Consider the following 18,962-nt stretch of genomic DNA (forward strand, 5'->3'; position numbering starts at 1 on the left):
GAGAGTGGGGATCTCTTCGATACAACCCGCCTGAAAACACAATTCATATAGAGTGAGAACATAAATAATAACAATAACAATTATATGCCTTAGTTCCAACGTTGGTCAAAATTAAAACATACAATTATCCTCTACAATAATTCTACATCACCATTGTATAGAAATAGAATTAATGCATGACAAAACTCTTCATAAATAACATTATAATATTGCCATTAATCAATGTTGGTCAGAATAATAACAATATTATAATCAATTAAAACATATTCATTTTTCAAAATTAAATTCTCCTGCTGATTTGAATTTAATAATGAATATAACATCTTTAAATACGCAGCGAAAAATAAATCTCAATTTAGTGAATTTTACCCATAGAAAATTTCTCTTTTCTATTTTCTTTAAGCCATTTATTCATTTTCCAGGAAATAAATATTTACTAGAAAAAAAAACAAAAAAACCGATTCATTTCAGCACTGTTCATTCGGCCCAGCCAGCAAAACGGCCCAGCCCAACACCCTTGACGCGTGCGCTGTGCCTCCTAGGCCACAACCTAGGCCGAGGCCAGCAAAGCCGTGCATGCCCACCTAGGCTGATCACTGGCTCGATCAATCTGCACCGTCCACGATGATCCAATGGTCGTCCGCGCGCGTCGTATGAACAAAACGGCGACCGCAGCGGCTCCTTTGAAACCCTAGCGCCATTCTATTCTTTCCTCTCTCTCTCTCTCTCTCTCTCTTCACCGCGCACTTGTCTCTCCTCAGCACAGCAGCACCGAGCAGTCGAACGAAGAGCAGCGGAGCAAACGACGATGAGAACGAGTAGAGAGCCCAGACGACGTCGCTGGCCCCCTCGCCGGCGTACGTGCTCCCTAGCAGGTGAGCGCACTACCATCAAGCGGCCTAGCCACGACGCCTCTTTGGCCAGAGCCTAGCAAGCAGCGCCCTCGGCTCGGCCTTCTTCTCCCCGCACGCCGGCGAGGCAGCAGCGCTACGTAGCGGTGAGGTAGGCCTCCCCTTCCCAAACATCCCCCTCTAATTTGCTTCTCTGTTTCTGTTCTTGGATTCAACTAATTAGGGATACGAATCGAAGTTAGGGTTAGGGTTCCACTGTTTATCTTATCCATGAAGTCTTCATGGGTTTAGGGTTCGGCTCTTACCTTCTTAAGGCCGAAACCCTCCTTTTCTTCTCCTTTCCTTAACCCAGTTAAGGTTAGGGTTCAACTAAACCCTCTGTTCTTCTTAGACCCGCACTGGATCTAACCTTCTACTTCCTTTTCTAATCGGTTTACCTATTCTATATCTAAAAACCCTAGAAACCGATGGCTCTGGTACCATTGTTAGTTCTATAGGATCACTAGGATCATAGATCTAGCCGGTAGAGTGATTCTATTCGGGATAAAAGACGTCGTACATCCTAATACATGTAGAACTAGAGAGACAGAGAGGAAAGGGAGAAGGTGTTGAACCTGACACTGCAGAGGAGGAGGGTTTAGAGGATGCCATCATGTTCGTTGGTGTAGTCTACACACGGGCAGCGACGGTCGGTGAAGAGGGTGGTGAAGATGTCAACGTCGATGGAGCTGGCGGCGTGGCTAGTTGCTTCCTATCACTGGCTGCGCCCCTCTCTAGACCGGGTTAGGGTTTAGGTGTCGGTGGGGAGCTCGGCTCAGGCGAACCTCATGATAAGAGCCGCCGGCCCCACCTCTTTTTATAGCGAGTGTGACAGGGGCCCTCTAGCCATGGTGGGCTAGGCGCCCCTGATCAGGGCGTGAATCAACGACCCAACTAGGCCATTGGGTCCAGTTAGGATTAGAGATCAATCTAACACCATGAAAGTCCGGCTCCATTCCGCTCGACATGACATGCGGGGCAATCTCATATGAGTGTGTGTGTGTGTGATCGTCCGCGGACAAGTACACTGACGAAGCCACAATGACCAGGGTGCACTCATGAGCTCCGACGACGCGTCGGTCGTTGGTCACACGTGCTCTGATGACTCCATGCATGCAATGCATCCACCAGAGTACTAGACCACCGCTATGGAAAAGGATCCAAGATAAAGATGGCAACGGGGAATTCCCCGTCGGGGATCACGCCACCATCCCCGTCCCCGCGAACATCAACAGGGGACAATTGTTCTCCATCTCTGTTCCCTGTTAGGGATTTAATCCCCACAGGGATCCCCATCCCCGAGTACCAACAAACAACAAATCGTAGAAAATAAATCGCAGAAACATGACTACTCGAAAAAATTTACAAAGTCTAAGCAATCTAGCAGGCATTTGGTGGCAGGCATGGCTGCTGCGCCTCATGGCTGGTGCCTTCGACAAGGCCGGCAGGTGGCGAATGATGCAGCGACGTCGGAGTCTCAGAGAGATGCAGCAGCGTCGTATCACGTTGGAGCGGAGGGAGCGATGCAGGTAGCAGCGCCGCCTCCGTCGAAGCGGAGGGAGGGAGTCGAAGCGGACGGAGGGGAGGGGACATGGGGAGAGGCGCTGCCTCTATCGAAGCAGAGGGAGGGGACACGGAGAGATGTAGGACGGAAGAGATAGCGACGCATCTAGCATCGGAGCAGAGGAAGGGAACACGGAGAGACGCGGCTCGTCAGATTGAGGATTGGGGAATTACGGTTAGAGAGTTAGTGGTGTGTATATATACTCAGTTGCAGTACATGGGCCGTTACATGGGCCTGGACGCTGGTGCCTTGGTGGGGTGAGGCGGCAGGGATCGAGGCCGGGGAGCGGCCAACCATCCCTGTCTCCGTCATCCTCGACGGGGATAGATTTCCTACCAAATTCATCTCCGTGGGGAACAATCTGGCTCCATCCCCATCCCCTAGTAGGGGAATTCCCCGTGGGGAATCAGGGATCGAGGCCCCATTGCCCCCTTTAATCCAGGATATTTTGTGGTCAGCATAGGGGGCCTGAACAAAAGCCTAGGGTCTGCAAAAGCTGGCATAGAAAGTGCTACCGTATAATAATCCCCGTGCAATTCAAGAGTACTGTAATGCTAAGTGAATCCATATAAAATTTAATTAGATTTATTATAGTTGTTATGTTTCAGGTGCTTAATATTTTAGACAACAATAGATCTTAGACAATCAACTAGTATAATGACAACTCACTTAATTTTTTTTGGATCTATCTATTTGGAACTTGAGTGATTTGACTCATTTGAACACTCAAGCAATTTCAAAGAATAAATCACACAAATGGAACAGAAACCAAAATTCGAGAGAAACAAACCAACTGCTCACACGAGTAATCATAAAGCACAAAACACACAAATAACCAAATAATAAAATTCGAGCGAAACATAACTAAATTTCACATGGATTTGCAAATGACACTATCCACCTTCACGCAATGAAGATTACACAACAAATGAACAAAAATAAAAAAAAACAAAAATGTTCTATGGAAGGCAAAAGCTGAAAAATTCTAGGAAAACTGCCCTTAACCAAACAAACCAAACAATAGATTTTCAAAGGAAAAAAAACAAAAAAAATTTATGAAAGGCAAAATCATAAAAAATCTAGGAGAACAACCATAATCAAACATACCAAAAAACAAAATCCCAAAAAATCTATGGGAAGTGCCCGAAACAAACATATTTCTAGCCTAATTCTAGCCTAATTGTACCAGTGAGTACTACTACTACCCTAATTCTTGCACTGAGTACTACTTACATAAATGAAACCTATAAATTACACATTACAAAGAACTGTAAGTAAAGTTGAACTACACTATAACTAGGATACCTATACATACAGAACCATACTAAAAGCAGGAACGAAAGGGCCACGCAATCACAAACACATAAACAACAACTTGGGGTTCAAAAGCTACTACGCCCCATCAAGGAAACAGGCACTCAACTGGGCATACACAACCAGCTGGTACTTGAACAAATGAAACTTGCTAAGACACACACACATTGCATTGACTCGAGGACCAGAAAAAGGCCAGTCCTAAGCAGAACACAAACACAGCCACAAATACAGGTCACGAATAATTAGAGACACCAACTCCTAAAATCAACTAGGACAACTAAATAATCTAACTAAAAAAACTTCATCAACAAATCAGATGATCAACTAAATACACAGAGAGATATACCAAAAATAAGATTACTCCACACTAAAAATAAAATTACTGGATAGAAATCAATGTAAAAATTATAAAAACAAACAATAATCCTTGCCCTGAGTACTACTTACATAAATGAAACCTATAAAATACACATTACGAACAACTGTAAGCAAAGCTGAACTACACTATAATTAGGACACCAATAAAAATTAAACCATACTCAAAAGAAGCAACTACAGGAGATGAAGTCACACACACAAAAACAACACCTTGTTGTTCAAAATCTACTACGCCACATCAAGGAAGCAGGCACTGAGCAAATGAAAAAGGAGGGCATACAAAACCAGCTTGTACTAGAACAACTAAAACTTGTAAGCCACAAACACATTGAATCGATTCGAGGTCCAGAAACTGGCCAAGCCTAAGCAAAAAAACAAAAAAAGGCACAAATCGAGGTAACAATTTGTTAGACACACCAAATATTAAAATCAAATAGGCCATCTAACTAAGTCAACTAAAAAAACTAAAACAACTATCCAGATGATCAAACAAAGAACACAGAAAAATCTACCAAATAGGTTGACACCGTACAAAAAATAAATTTACAATGAAGAAATCAATGTAAGAATTATAAAAAGAGACTATAACTAGATGACAAATATAATGTAAATGCAAAGAGGCACTACAAATACACAATAAGCTGGTAAACATATAATATACACACTTCCAAATATAATTAAAGACTCACAGTGCAAGTAATATGCACGTACATTACACAGTAAAACTAACTAGCATCCAAAAGTAGCATAAGTAAGAACAAGATAAATAGGCTCTACAAATTATAAAAAAGTCTTAATTAAACAACTAGATAGCAGTTTCAACAAGTAACTACAACCAAATCCTTCTACAATCTTAAAGAGGCATAAGTGCAGGGCACAGACTGATAGAAATCATCAGCTTTAGCCCTTTGTTCCATCTTAATCACATGAAAGAAAGTAATATGCACATCATCCACACGGAAGCAACGGCCAATCATCACTACTGCATCTTCAGCATTTTCAACCAGGACATAAACAGTGCAATTGACTGCATCCAGAGCAAACTTGTACTTTAGCACAAAGGAAGGACCACGGTTATAACGAACAACCCTAGCAACAAGCTTCACCTTGTCTTCAATCTGAAGATCCTTCACAACAAGAACCCTTGATTGGTCACAACTAAGTTAAAATGCTCAAAGACAAATAATGAGACAACTTCATTGTCTAGAGTAGCAGCAGAACGACCTACCTGTACAAAAAAATGAAAGGAGTTATGATCTGAACAAAATTACCTAAGAAATAACTAAAACAACATAAAATATTTATGGAACAATGCATAGTTGAAGAATAAAGACAAAAAAACACAAACAAAAGGAAAAAATATAGAAAACAATTAGAATAAAAAAGAATAAGAAACACACCCTAATCTGAATATCCATATCAAGATATTCTATAAAAGAATTCTTCCTCACAACAATACTATTGACTTTATGACAGACAACATTGTCTTCACCAAATTGAGTAGTATATGCACAATAGGTTTCAGGAATACCATCCTCATGAGCAAGGCAGTAGACAGTCTTATCAGCCCCATCATAGCAAAACCTGAAATTCTTGACATAACCAAAAGCACGACATTGCTTCCAAGCACGGGCAGTAGACATGGCTTTATCTTCAGATACCCATCCACATGTCCTCTTAGCAGCAATCAAATGAGTCTATTGACCAACTTGAAGATCTAGCATCTCAATAACATACTTAGACACAGCCCTGTCCACATAGGTGTACTTGACAAAATCGTGAGTAAGGCCATCAGACATCTGAGATACATAAAACAAAACATTACACAAATTTACAGTATATGAAAAGGAATATAAGACATAATCTGAGGGAAATGACTGAAATAAACAGAACAAACAACTTGTAGCACTGGATTCTACTTACATAAATAATAACTAAAAATTACACGTGTAGTACAACTGTAAGTGAAGTTAAACTACACCATAACTACAATATGAACTATGATAATAAAACATAATAAATAAACTAAGAATATACAACACATACCTTGAGCAGCCTCTGGGCAATCAAAATTTAATCCTGAAAAAATGAATAAAAATAAACAATATGAACTACGGGAAAAAAGGGAAGAGAAGAGAAAAGAACAAAAAACAACGCATTGCAAAAAAACATATCCTTTTCTTAGCCATCTAACATGTAAATAAAAAACAAAAAATAACTTACAACAATAACATGACAAAGACAAAGAAATAGCAATAAGCAAACACATCAACAACAACTCATCAAATAACCAGAAAAAATGAAACTAATTTTAAGTTGGAAATACGAGTATTCTAAGAGACCAAAGCACACGACAAAATCAGCCATCATAAACAAAGCACTAACCAAAAGAATGAAAAAACTAAGTTCTTGTATGCAATAAGCTAACCGCTTAAAAAAGAATCACAACAACTTATCTATAATTGTCGGTGCAGAAAGTGACCAATTAGTGAATATTTGTAGTATTGCCGTACGTTGTGATCGGAGGTGGCCTAGCACTCAATGACACAGGATTTATACTGGTTCAGGCAACATGCCCTATGTCCAGTTTGGGTCGGTTAGTGACTTTATTCCTGAGCCTAGGTGCTCAAAGTTTGCTATGGGGTTAGAAACGAGAAGGAGGAAGAAGGGGTGTATAGGAGGTGCGGTCGGCTCCGGTCGGAAGGGCCAGAAGCGACGGGAGCTGCGCTATGAGTAAGTGTTCAAGTGTGTGTTTGGAGTCCGAACCCGGTGGATCTGTGGTCGTGAGCTAGTGAACTTGATCGGTGCTTGTTATCTTCAAGAAGGGCTCTCTCTTTGTTGGAGGGGACACGTCCCCTTTTATAGATAAAGGGGATGGCTTTACAAGTGAGAGGGTGAGGGTACGTATGCTACCGAGCCTTATTGCCCATGCCTACCGAGCCTTGTTACCCACATCGATGGGTACAAGATAATGGTAGGCGCCTACAACACTATTGATGTCTCTGTAGAATGTCAAATGTATGTGGGAGGTCGTGCTGCCTTTTTTAGGGATGGTAGAAATCGGTATCTGCAAATACTGTTTGATACCTAGAGACATGTGAGGAGTCTCGCTATGTTCACCCGGTATGGTAAATCCTGGCGCCCATACCGCTATCGATGCCTAGAGGCACGTGGGGGGCCTTACCGTATGGGAGTTTTAGCGGCCCCTATAATACTGTAGAGGGAGACGTCGGCGCCTACAATACTATTTATGTCAGGGTGGCTACATAGTACTATTCCATGCATGGTATGGTCCCTGGTATAGTGGTTTTGACTTGTGAGCCTTGCCTTGCTTTTCTCCGCACGTCTTCTGGTCCCCACCGAGCAGGCATCCCCGGTCGGATGGCTCCAGTTGGCTCTGAGTGTGCCGGTCAGAGAAGAGCGGTGAGTAGGGTTCCTGTGAACCTAGGTCAAAGACATGGGGTTGGAGTCGGAAGTAGTGTTTTGGGCCAGGCCTTCTGATCAGAGAGGCCGTCTGAAGGTGGCTGGAGTCAAAGCAAATGCTCTGGTCAGAGAGGTGGGCCAAAGTAGCCGACGAGTGGGCAGTGTTCCTCTTTGGCCAGATCTTCCGGTCGATGACTAGGCTGCCCTTTCGGCCAATCATTTTAGACTCTTGGGTCGAGCCTTGGCATGGAAGCTAGTCCCTGAGGGACCCTAGGTTTTATGAACCCGATAGGAGCCCTCGAGCCCCCGGGTGATTCGGGTAGAATCGTCCGGGGAATTTTTGTCTTATCGGCGGGTGCACGCGAGCGCACCCACGGGTGTAGCCCTCGAGCCCCTGGGCGGTTCGAGCAGAACTATCTAGGGGTTTCTTGTGTTATCAGTGGGAGAGTTTTTTCATTTGAGACAGAGTTTTATCGACCAAGGCATCGTTGTGCAGCCGAGGTGGTTTTTAGTCATTTTGAGAGATTGGGTGAGAGGGAGCTCGTGGATCCTAGCGTCAGTGTGCGCCATGGATCGAGTGAGGGAGTCAGTCAAGGGTTTTGGATGAGACAGAGCTTCACTGATCCTAGTGTCGATGCACACTGTGGGATCGGGTGAGGCAGTTAGTTTTGGACGAGACAAAGCTCACTGATCCTGGCGTCGATGCGCGCCGTGGGATCGGGTGAGGCAATTAGATTTGGACAAGGCAAAGCTCACTAATCCTGGTGTCAATGCGCGCCGTGGGATCGAGCGACGGAGTTAGATTTGGACGAGACAGAGCTCACTGATCCTGGTGTCGATGCGCGTTGTGGGATCCGGTGAGGCTGTTAGTTTTGGACAAGATAGAGCTCACTGATCCTGGCATCGATGCACGCCATGGGATCGGGTGAGGCAGTTAGTTTTGGACGAGATAGGGCTCACTGATCCTGGTGTCGATGCGCGCCGTGGGATCGAGCGAGGGAGTCAGTCTTGGATGAGACAGAGCTCACTGATCCTAGCATCGATGCGCGCCATGGGATCGAGCGAGGGAGTTAGTCTTGGACGAGACAGAGCTCACTGATCCTAGCGTCGATGCCCGCCGTGGGATCAGGTGAGTCAGAGTCATGGGGCAAGATTGGGGTCATAGACCTAGGTTTTTAGAGCACAGTCGGAAGCGTAGCCGGATGGGGTGAGATTGGGGTCAAAAACCCAGGTTTTTTTGGAGCACAGTCAGAAGCGTAGCCGGATAGGGCGAGATCGGGGTCGCAAACCTAGGTTTTTTGGAGCGCATTCAGAAGCGTAGCCGGATGGGGCGAGATCAGAGTCGCAAACCTAGGTTTTTGGAGCGTAGTCGAAAGGGGCGAGTTTGGGGTCATAGTCCCAGGCTTTTTGTCTTGAGCCGCCGAGCCCTGTTGGGCCTTAGTAGGGGTCGGTGTGAGTTATGTGTGTTACCCCATCCTTGGTTCCTCACAACCGGAGGGGCTGAGTTTTGTCGCTTGTCCCGATCGCTCGGGCTCATGTGATATGCTTGGTGAGTTCGCTAACGGGTGTGATTGAGTGGAATCCGGGTCCGTCGTTCGTGACGAGGTCGGCAAAGCCCTCTTATGACATTCCACTACTCCTTTACCTACAACCCGATAGATGCCTGGGTTGTTTCGGAGACCGACCCGGGTGGCCTAACGGCCTCCCCTCGATGGAGATTCTGTGGGTTTGGTGAGAGGTTCAGGATCAAACAAGAAGGTTGAGATGACCCAGTTTGCTAGATCGGGCGAGGGCCGCATGGGGCTCATCTACGTTTTTCTCCCCTAGCTCTATTGTTGCTCATGTCAAATGAGGCAACCGCCGCTTCATGACACAACATGGAACGTTGTGATGCATTTCGCTGCATGTGCGATGCTTAGTTCCTGAGCCCATAGGTGGTTCAGGGCCTGAATCGTCTAGGAGGTTCGGGCATATGGAATGAATGCATGTATGGATGTATGAAATGATTGTAAGGAAATAGAGGGGGTTGGTAGTGCTCACCTTGATGACTTGAGTGATGGGATTCGGAGAGCTTCAGTCAGAAATGTCCGACTGGGACCCACGCTCGTCGTTCATTGGTGAGCCCCTATGTGAACAGTTTTTGTATTAATGAACACATGCTCACCTTGATGGCTTGAGTCACGGGGTTTGGAAAGCTTCAGTTGGAAATGTTCGATCGGGACCCATGCTTGTCGTTCATGGGTGAGCCCCTATGTGAATAGTTTTTGTATTAATGAACACATCAGTCATGTTCTCTATGACAGAATCACTATCCGTTCCTTATTTTTATCCTAGCGTAGCTATTGTTTTTGTCCCTTCTTTTTCGCACCTACTCGTTAGTTTCGTAGGCTACAACTTTTTTAAGAGCCTGGGCATAGCCCGTGGGGCTTGGCTGCTCATAGCCGTAGGTCGTGGTGGGGTGCGTTTGGTTAGGAGTGAGAACAAAGTTACGTAGGACAGTTAATGGAAAGGAAATGTGCTTCCATTCGGGGATAAATTTGTTTTCCACGTGACAATAAAAATAGAGGTAATATTCATATTTGGTATTATGCCCTTATGTAGCCCCCAAGTGACCTGGGCTAAAACTGTTCGGGCCAGGGTGTTTTTCAGGAGTAAGTGTTGACTAAAAAAGCGGTAATACCAAATTTTAGGGAAAAATGACGTAGTTGTTCAATGTTCCAAGTATTGGTGAGAGCGTTGCCGTTGTCGTCCTCCAGTCGGTAGGTGCTCGGTTGGATTACTTCAGTCACCGTATAGGGCCCTTCGTATGGTGGAGAGAGTTTGTGTTTTTCCTTTATTGATTGGGTCCTCCGTAGTACGAGGTTGCCGACTTCGAGGATTCTCCCCCTGATCTTTCTTTTGTGGTACCTGTAGAGAGTTTGCTGATAGCGAGCAGAGCGGATGACGGTCGTCTCGCGGGATTCCTCGAGCAGGTCGACTACGTCTTGCTAAGCCTCCATGGCTCGGTCGTGGTCGAAAGCCTTCACTCTTGGGGCACCGTGGTCGAGGTTAGAGGGCAACACTGCCTCAGCTCTGTAAGCCAGGAAGAAAGGCGTGAACCTTGAGGATCGGTTCGAGGTCGTTCTTAGGCTCCAGAGGATTGCTAGGACCTCTACCACCCATCGTTCGGTGTATTTGTTGAGTCTATTGAAGATGTGTGACTTGCGTCCTTGGAGGACCATGCCATTGGTGCGCTCGACCTGACCGTTGGTTCGTGGATGTCCGACCGAGGCCTAGTCCATCCTGATGCCATATCCATCACTGAAGTCTAGGAGCTTCTTTCTGGTGAAGTTGGTTCCATGGTCAGTGATGATACAATTAAGAACGCTGAACTGGTAGACAATGTCAAAAAGAATTTGACCGCCTCTTCTGAGTGGATGTTTGTGATGGGCTTGGCCTCTATCCACTTGATGAATTTGTTGACTGCTACGAGTAGGTGAGTGAAACCAACTAGGCCCTTTTTGAGGGGTCCCACCATGTCGAGGCCCCAGACCACGAATGGCCAGGTGATGGGATGGTTTGGAGTTCCTCTGCTGGCAGATGTGTTTACCGAGCCTAGAACTAACATCCTTCACATCTGCGGACGACCTCCTCTACTTCTCATAGCACGGTGGGCCAGTAAAAACCTTGATGAAAGGCTTTTCTGACTAATGACCTTGGGGCCATGTGATGTCCACAAATTTTGGCGTGGACCTCGAGGAGGAGCTGCTTCCCTTGGTTGGTGGGGATACACTTCATGAGTACCCTAGACGGACTCTGTTTGTAGAGTTCATCACCGAGCGCGATGAAGGTCTTTACGCGTCGAGCGATCCATCGGGCTTCAGTCCTTTTGGGTGGGAGAACCTCCTCGCGAAGGTAGGCGAGTAGTGCTACTCGCCAGTCGATTTGATCGAGTGCCAATACAGAGACATTCACGGGTAACATCGTCATAGAGGTACTGGGATTGGAGCCCCCAAGTGCTGGCTTGGCGTTGGGCTCAGAGCCCCCGAGCACCGGCTAGGCATCGAGGTGTGTCTGGATTGGACTTTCTAGGATGCGGGCGCATGGCTCATGGGCATCGTTGATGAAGACCCCACTTGGGGATGGATCTCGCCTGGCGGCCAATTTTGCAAGGAAATTGGTAGCATCATTGTCCCTTCAAGGGACGTGATGCAGTTCAATCCCTTCGAATTTGTCCTCGAGCTTGCGCACCTCTTGGCAGTACGCTACCATGAGGGGGCTTTTGCAGGAAGACTCCTTCATGACTGAGATGTTTTACCACCGATAGCCTGCCACGGGGGTACCCAGGGCAGTATATTTGGGCTTGGGGGTATAATGAACTCGATGATTAACGCAAGAGATAGTCGATTTATCCTGGTTTAGGCCCTCGATCGTGGATCGAGTAATAACCCTACGTCCAGTCGGCGTTTAGCCTTTGTGTTGGATTGATTGTAAAGTGTTGTGTTGTACAATTATTGTTTTTTCTCTAGGAGCCCTGCCCTCCTTTATATAGTCAGGAGGCCAGAGTCCTAGTCGGTTTATAATGAGAGTTCTTAGTAGGATTACTAAATAGTACTACTACTAAGATTACATGGGAAGAATCCTAGTTAGACTAGATCTTCTCTCTCCCTTGCGGGGTATCTTGTGGGTCCCGCATCGACAAGCCCCCGAGCACTTCATGGTTGAGCTCTGAAAGTCTCATTTTGCTCCTTCAGGTCTTGTTGAGTAGGAACAAACGTCATCCAAATGCTTTCTAGAGTGAAACCTTGTAGCGCTTCTTAGGATCTTCAAGTGGTGAGTGCTTTTTGAAGAAAAAGTACATCCATCTGGTTGTAGCCCCCGAGCCTCTTGCTATTTGGAACAAGGAGCTGGAGGATCTTGTCTTGAAGTTGCTCTGATTGTTCGTTGAAGTTTTATCAAAAAGAACTCGAATATGGCTCGTTCCGGGTTCTTTTTGTCGTAATGTCTTGAAGTGGTCTGCGTTGAGGAAGTCTTTTGGTGACGTGCGCTTTTTTGAAGAAAAAGTGCACTCACTGAGTGTAGCCCCCGAGCCTCTTGCTATTTGGAACAAAAAGTTGAAGGGTCTTGAATCTTTATGTTGTTTGAAAATTTGTGTTCTGAAGTAGTCCCCGAGACTTTGGATTGTGTCATCATCTGAGTAGTTTTGCGGCATCTTTCTGAAGCAGCCCTTTAGTCTTGGATTAAACCACCATCTGAGTAGTTTCGCAGCATGCAGCCTCCGAGCGTATATCCGTGTTGTTTTGTTCAGGAAGAACTCGGATGCGAGGTCTTGGCGTATTCTTTGATAGTCTGCTGTTGTCAGATGTAGTTGTATGGTGGTAGTTGAGTGTAAATGCCTTTTGTTCACGGGTTGTACTATGCTGGTATATTCTTCCGAATATGCTCGTCTTCGAGTACTGTTCCCTCTTGCCTGAGTCTTCCATTATTGAGTCCTGTCTTTTTACTGTGTCCTTTGTTAGGCTTATTTCGTTGGTACTCCTAGTCCATGTGCGCCGCTCCTTTGATCCATAAATAGTGTCCCGGAGTGCTTGTTTTCATCTATTGGACATTCTGTTGAAACCTTCATGGTCATGAACATGGTAGTTTGTGAAACAGAGTAGCCCCCGGGCATATTTTGTAGTTCCTATGTGTCTTGTCGTAGCTGGAGGAAGTCTTGTGTTAGGGATTAGAGATAGGCTAATCCCGTGACAGCATTATACCAAGATGTACGTGGCGGTAGTTGGAGGAAGTCTTGTGATATGGGCTTCATTCCTTCATCTGGCAGTTCTGGGTTGATCCTCATCGCCTGTCCTGAGACTGTCCAGTGTAGATCAACACCATATCCAGCATCACATCGATCTTGGGTAGACAGATGCCCGCCGGCCTTCTCTGCTCCATGTTGTCTTGCCGTGCTGCCGATTTCCGCCTTGGATGCACTACGTCCGTCCTTTGAAGAAAATAGTATAGCTGATGGCGGTTTATCCTTCCGAGTAGCAATTTGGGACACGTAGTCGTTCCAGAGCCTAGCCGTGTCCGTGTTCCTCTTTGCTACTTTGCTTTTCGTGGTATCGAGTTTGTTGGGTCTTGTAAGATTTGTAATCTTCTATTTTTGAAGTCGCTTATAATGGAACAAATCTTGTCTTCTGAGTTGTCCTATACTTTTCTGCTGTGATCCCTGTCATTCATGAGATTACCGAGTTCTTTCTTAAATAACTGGGTTCTTTTATTCCTTGTGAGGTAGCCCTTTGTTTCTTCTTGGCTAACGGGTTGTTCTTGTAGTGATCTGATAACCCTGCCGTGGTGCTGGACGGATAAGTCTAAAATCTGCGCATTGGATTGTACGGTTGTGTGGATTTGTGCCCTCCGTCATTTTAGCTGCGTCGGTAAATGGACCGTTGCGTTCTCACATGGTGTTTTAACAGGCCTAGTGGGCCGTTTCTAATGCTGTAAAATTTATTTATAGACCCTTCGTCCTCTTTTTCTTTACTGCCTTTCTTTTATCTTCAAACCCTAGCTCTTAATCATCCGCTGTTGCCATTGCCACCGCCGTCCTTAGCGTCACCATCTAGCTTCATCTTCCCCAATACCTTTTTGCTTCCGCTAGTTCATGGGTAAGAAGAAAACCGCGAGCAAGTCCCAGGCAACCTTCGTGGATGAGGAGTCATCCCTTTCTTTGATTGAGAACCAAGAGTTCGTGGCCATGAGGGCTGCTCAGAAGGTTTAGCCGGCTCCAACAACAAGCGAAGATCAGCTGCACGAGCTCGTCAGCGACGGCTTGATCCAAAGCAAAGTCATCGCTGAATGGAGAGTTCCAGGCGAGCATCGGGTTCCTGCTCTGGGTCCTGGTGAGATTGTCCTCTTCATTTCCTTTGTCCGCGCCGGACTTTGCCTTCCTGCTTCCTCCTTCCTTCATCAGTTTCTTGGTTATTTCGGGGTTAGTCTGAACCATCTAACCCCTAATGCCATTCTCCATCTTTCTATTTTCGTTCACCTCTGTGAAGCTTTCCTCGGAATCCCTCCGTCTCTATCTTTTTTTCGCTACTTCTTTTGTCTGAAACCTCAACCCCGCCGCGAAGAAACCAGCGTTCTTGGCGGTTGCAGGATTCAGTTTCGCCAGGGTCTTAAGATTAAGTTTTTTTACTATGACCTGGTCGATTCTATAAAAGATTGGTGTGCCAACTGGTTTTATGCTGCCAATTTGATCCCTTCCCTTATCGTCCACTCTAGATCTGGTCCTGTGGTGAATGACCGATGGGACAAGAAACTTGATTCACCTACTGAGATTCAAGTGATCCAGCCACTCCTTGATAGGATTAGCTTGCTGAAACAGTAGGGTTTAACCGGTTTTGGTATTGTTTCGAGTTTTCTTCATCGCCGAGTTCAGCCTTTGAAAGAGCGGGAGCACCTTGGCTTCGAGTATTCTGAGGCCGAGGATCCTTCATGCATGGTCCTAGCTCTTGAGCTGACCGATGAGGAGGTACTCGAGCATCTCCAGAAGATGCTGAAAGGAGTGAGCGTTATTCCTCCTGCTGTCTCTGAGTTCTCTGCCAACAACCCGCCCCCAGCTGTGAGTTGTTTATCTCTTTGTTTGGGCACTTTATGTACTCTTGATACATCCATTTTTGCTTAGTTTTTCCTTGTCTTGCTATTTTATCCTTTTTCATAGGAGCTTGGGTGGAACTTTGTTGACCCGATCCCTCTCGATGTTCTCCCTATCGTGGCGGAGACTGGGGATAAACTTGCTGGAACTTCTGCAACTAGTAAGTCCCCAACCTCCACAGCGCTTCCTGGAGTTTCTTCCGGATTTGTTGATGTATATGAAGAATATGTTCCTCGTCTAGTCCCTTGTGGTCCTCGTAGTATCCCGAAGAGGGGGCGAACGGATGGGTCTTCATCTGGCCTGCCTGTCTCCAAGAAGCCTCGCAAACCAAGTACTCTCTTAGGTACTCCAGTTGTTGCTAGCATGCTCTTAGGTGAGCACATTTAATACTCTTTGTTCCTTTGTTTTCCTGTTTCTCTCTTGAACCGAGTACTTTTTATTCTTTTTTCAGCAGGTGCTCTGGTTTCCTTAGCTGAGGGAGAGGAGGATGACGAAGTATCCCTCATCATGCGGCGGTGAGTTGTTTTCATATTCCTGTTGCATTGAATTTCTCTTCTTTGTCTTGACTTTTAGTCTTGAACTTTTTGAAGTAACCGGACGTCGGGTACGAGTTCTTCTAAGGCTCCCGCGCTGACTTCTTCTGAAGCTCCGGTGTCGAGTTCTTTGGTAGCCTTGGTATCGAGCTCTACCGCTCCTCTAGTGCAGAGTTCTTCTACAGCTCCAGCCCTGGCTTCTTCCGTGGCTCCGGTATCTGCTATCCCGCTCCCGTCGTCGGGTGGTGGGGATGTTTTCGTTGTCGTGGTCCCCCCTACGAGGCCTTCTTTTGGTTTTGTGAAGAAGAAAGTGGTTGGGTGAGTAGATTCTGGCTTCATCCTTTTGCTTCTGTCTTCTTTCTTCTGGTTCTCATCGGTGCTTTCTTTTATCAATTTTTAGTCTTTCGTCTTCTCTCGTTTCTTCATCGACTTCTTCTCAGCCCTCCGTCGTGCCATTGAGTTCCGAGCCTCAGGACTCGCAACATACTATTGGTGAAGTTGCTGCGGGGGCTTCGGAGCTACCTGGCGAAGTTGCAGACTTGGCCGCCCCAGAGGTGACTGTGGCCGTCGCGTCGGGTCCTTCTGAGGGATTGGCTTTGGCTTCCCTGGAGGTTGCTTTGGTCGTTCCTTCTTTGCCTCATTCGGCCTCTCCTTCTCCTTCTCTTGCTTCCGGCGGTCCCTCTTTTACCGGTGACGTGGTGCAACAGTTCAATGCCACCCATCGGCTATCGGAGCTGACCACAGCCTGGGAGAGCTTGGCGTCCTCTGTGACTTCTTTTGGGGAGAAGCTTCACGTAAGTTTTTTGAGATTCTTTCTCAGGCCATTTGTTTTGCCTTCGTCCTTATGCCTTATTTTTCTCTTTCTTTAATTGTTTAGACTTTCTCTCGTGACCATACCAGCTTCTTCTTTTTGTCTGAAACCAAGAAGAAGTTGTCCTCCAAGGTAAGTTCTCTGAAGACTGACCTTGACCTCCTCTGGGCCGAGTTGGAGACTGAGCGTAAGTCGCATCAAAAAGAGGAAAAGGCTCTTCGTGCCCGGGTGGTAGAGGTAGAGAAACAGAGAGACACTGTTGCCTAGGAGTTGGAGAAACAGAAAGATGCTGCTATCCGGGAGGCTTCAAAGAACTCGGAGGCCATGAAGAGTTTGGAAGCCGTGAAGAAAGAATGTAAAGGTATTCCGGGTTCTCTTTGTTCCTTTCAGTATTCAAACCTTTCCCTCCTGCTGACTTGTTGTTTGGTGTCTTGTTCAGCTCTTCGAGTTGAAGGAAAAAAGCTCTCGGAGGGCATTGATGAAATGAAAACTCTTGTTCGTACAAGTCATAACAAGGCCGAGGAGGTAATTACTCATGCTGAAGAAGAACTTGCACTTGCTAAGTTGATCAAGCGTGGAGCTGATAAAGATCTTGTGCAGGCCCAAAAAACTATTGAAGACTTGTCTGGGAAGCTGGCGACGGCTACTAAAAATTGGAACATCTTGTGGAAATCCTTTCGTTCAGTAGCTGATGTTCTCCGGACTCCAGCGGATGACGGGCAATCTTGGGCTCAGTTCATTCCTCGGATTCCGACTCGTTTCCAAGAGTTCGTGAAGAAGTGCGCTCAAGTATGTACTAAGAATGTGCTGGCCCAGGTCCGGGTCCTTGCTCCAGAGGCGCCTCTGTCCAAGATAGCAGAGGAAGCTGATAGCCAAGAATACCTTGATGCCGTTGAGAGGATGGAGCCAGAGGTCGAAGGTTTAGCCAGTAGGGTTGTAGACAGTCTTAATATTGATATTTCCCTTCCTAATGACAATGCCTGATACAATTGACCATCTTCTTGTAATATTACACTCCTCTTCAAATGAAGATTCTTTATTTTCGTTGATGTATTCTTTGCTCGGGTGTGGTCGGAGTTACTTGGCTTGCTGAGTACTTTGTCCCATTTTCGTCTCTGCTCTGTAAACAACTCTGTGCGTTATCCTAACGAAATCCCTCGATTTGTCGAGTACTTTTCTTTTCTTCCTCTTTTGTGATCCGTCGAGTGCTTTGTCCGCGCTATGACTTGTTAGATGTAGATCTTTGTGTTGACAACCTTTCATCTGCGCTATGTAAAACGACTCGGCATAGAATGTTGCCTTGACAAACTTCGACATCCGAGTGCTTTCTTGAGTGGCGCTTGTGCTTTTCTGAGGAAAAAGTATTCCTATCTAGATGTAGCCCCTGAGCCTCTTGCTTTTTGGAACGAAGAGCTAGAGGGTCTTTTGAAGCTTAATTTCGGTCGACTAGTTTTAGTTTAGGTGTTAGCTTTTAGCTACCCTCATCAGCGGGCTCAAGCGTCTTTTCAGCTATTTTGCTCTCGGGCGGGATGCTCAGGCATGTTTTCCGCCATTTTGCTTTATGTTTCGAGTGTTAGCTTTTAGCTACCCTCATCGGGGGGCTCAAGCGTCTTTTCAGCTATTTTGCTCTCGGCCGGGATGCTCAGGCGTGTTTCAACCATTTGCTCTTCTGTTCAGGTGTTAGCTTATTAGCTACCCTCATCGACGGGCTCAAGCATCTTTTTAGCTATTTTGCTCTCGGCCGGTAGGCTCAGACATATTTCAGCCATTTTGCTCTTTTGTTCGGGTGTTAGCTTATTAGCAACCCTCATCGGCAGGCTCAAGCATCTTTTTGGCTATTTTGCTCTCGGCCGGTAGGCTCAGGCATGTTTCAGCCATTTTGCTCTTTTGGAAACAACTCGGGGCTTAGTCATCATAAGACATATGTTGTCAAAAAACCATCTTTATTGATTATGATCGTTTGATAAGCCATAATACACATTTTGTCGAGGAACATCTTTATAGGTCATGAACATTGATCTCTTGTGCTTCGTACATGTATTCTCCTTTGAGTTGTTTTCATGCGTAGAATCTTCTTAGCTGGCTGATGTGCCATGTATTGTTGACTTCTCTTCCATCTTTGGTTATTAACTTGTATGTGCCTGGTCCAGTGACTTTTGTGACAATGAACGGACCTTCCCATGGACTGGGTAGCTTATGTCGTCCATCAGTTTTTTCTATCCTTCTTAGCACTAAGTCTCCGACTTGTAATGATCGAGGATGGGTACTCTTGTTGTAGTGTCGTCTTAAACCTTGTAGGTATCTGGCTAATTGGAGGGTAGCGTTTACTCTGACTTCTTCTGAGCTGTCGAGTTCTAATCTTCTTGTGTGTTCTGCTTCTCCTTCATCGTATTGTTCTATCTTTGGTGATGTCCAGATCAAGTCGGTA

At 45.8% G+C, this 18,962-nt stretch overlaps 1 long non-coding RNA gene across 11 annotated transcripts in view; it reads right to left on the reverse strand.

Moving 5' to 3' along the window:
• Positions 1-4,756: 4,756 nt before the first annotated feature.
• The window catches only part of LOC136450915 (uncharacterized), a 28,871-nt gene continuing 14,665 nt past the window's right edge, over positions 4,757-18,962 (reverse strand). For 9 of the 11 annotated variants that reach the window (XR_010758479.1, XR_010758487.1, XR_010758484.1 and 6 more), the window contains 3 exons: positions 6,196-6,228; positions 5,550-5,948; positions 4,757-5,377 (listed from right to left, as the gene is read on the reverse strand). This is a non-coding gene — a long non-coding RNA (uncharacterized lncRNA). The remainder of the gene's footprint in view (positions 5,378-5,549; positions 5,949-6,195; positions 6,229-18,962) is intronic. The other 2 variants (XR_010758480.1, XR_010758488.1) reach the window with 2 other exon arrangements.

This window comes from Miscanthus floridulus, chromosome 5, assembly GCF_019320115.1.
Source record: "Miscanthus floridulus cultivar M001 chromosome 5, ASM1932011v1, whole genome shotgun sequence".
In the NCBI taxonomy this organism is placed as follows: domain Eukaryota; kingdom Viridiplantae; phylum Streptophyta; class Magnoliopsida; order Poales; family Poaceae; genus Miscanthus; species Miscanthus floridulus.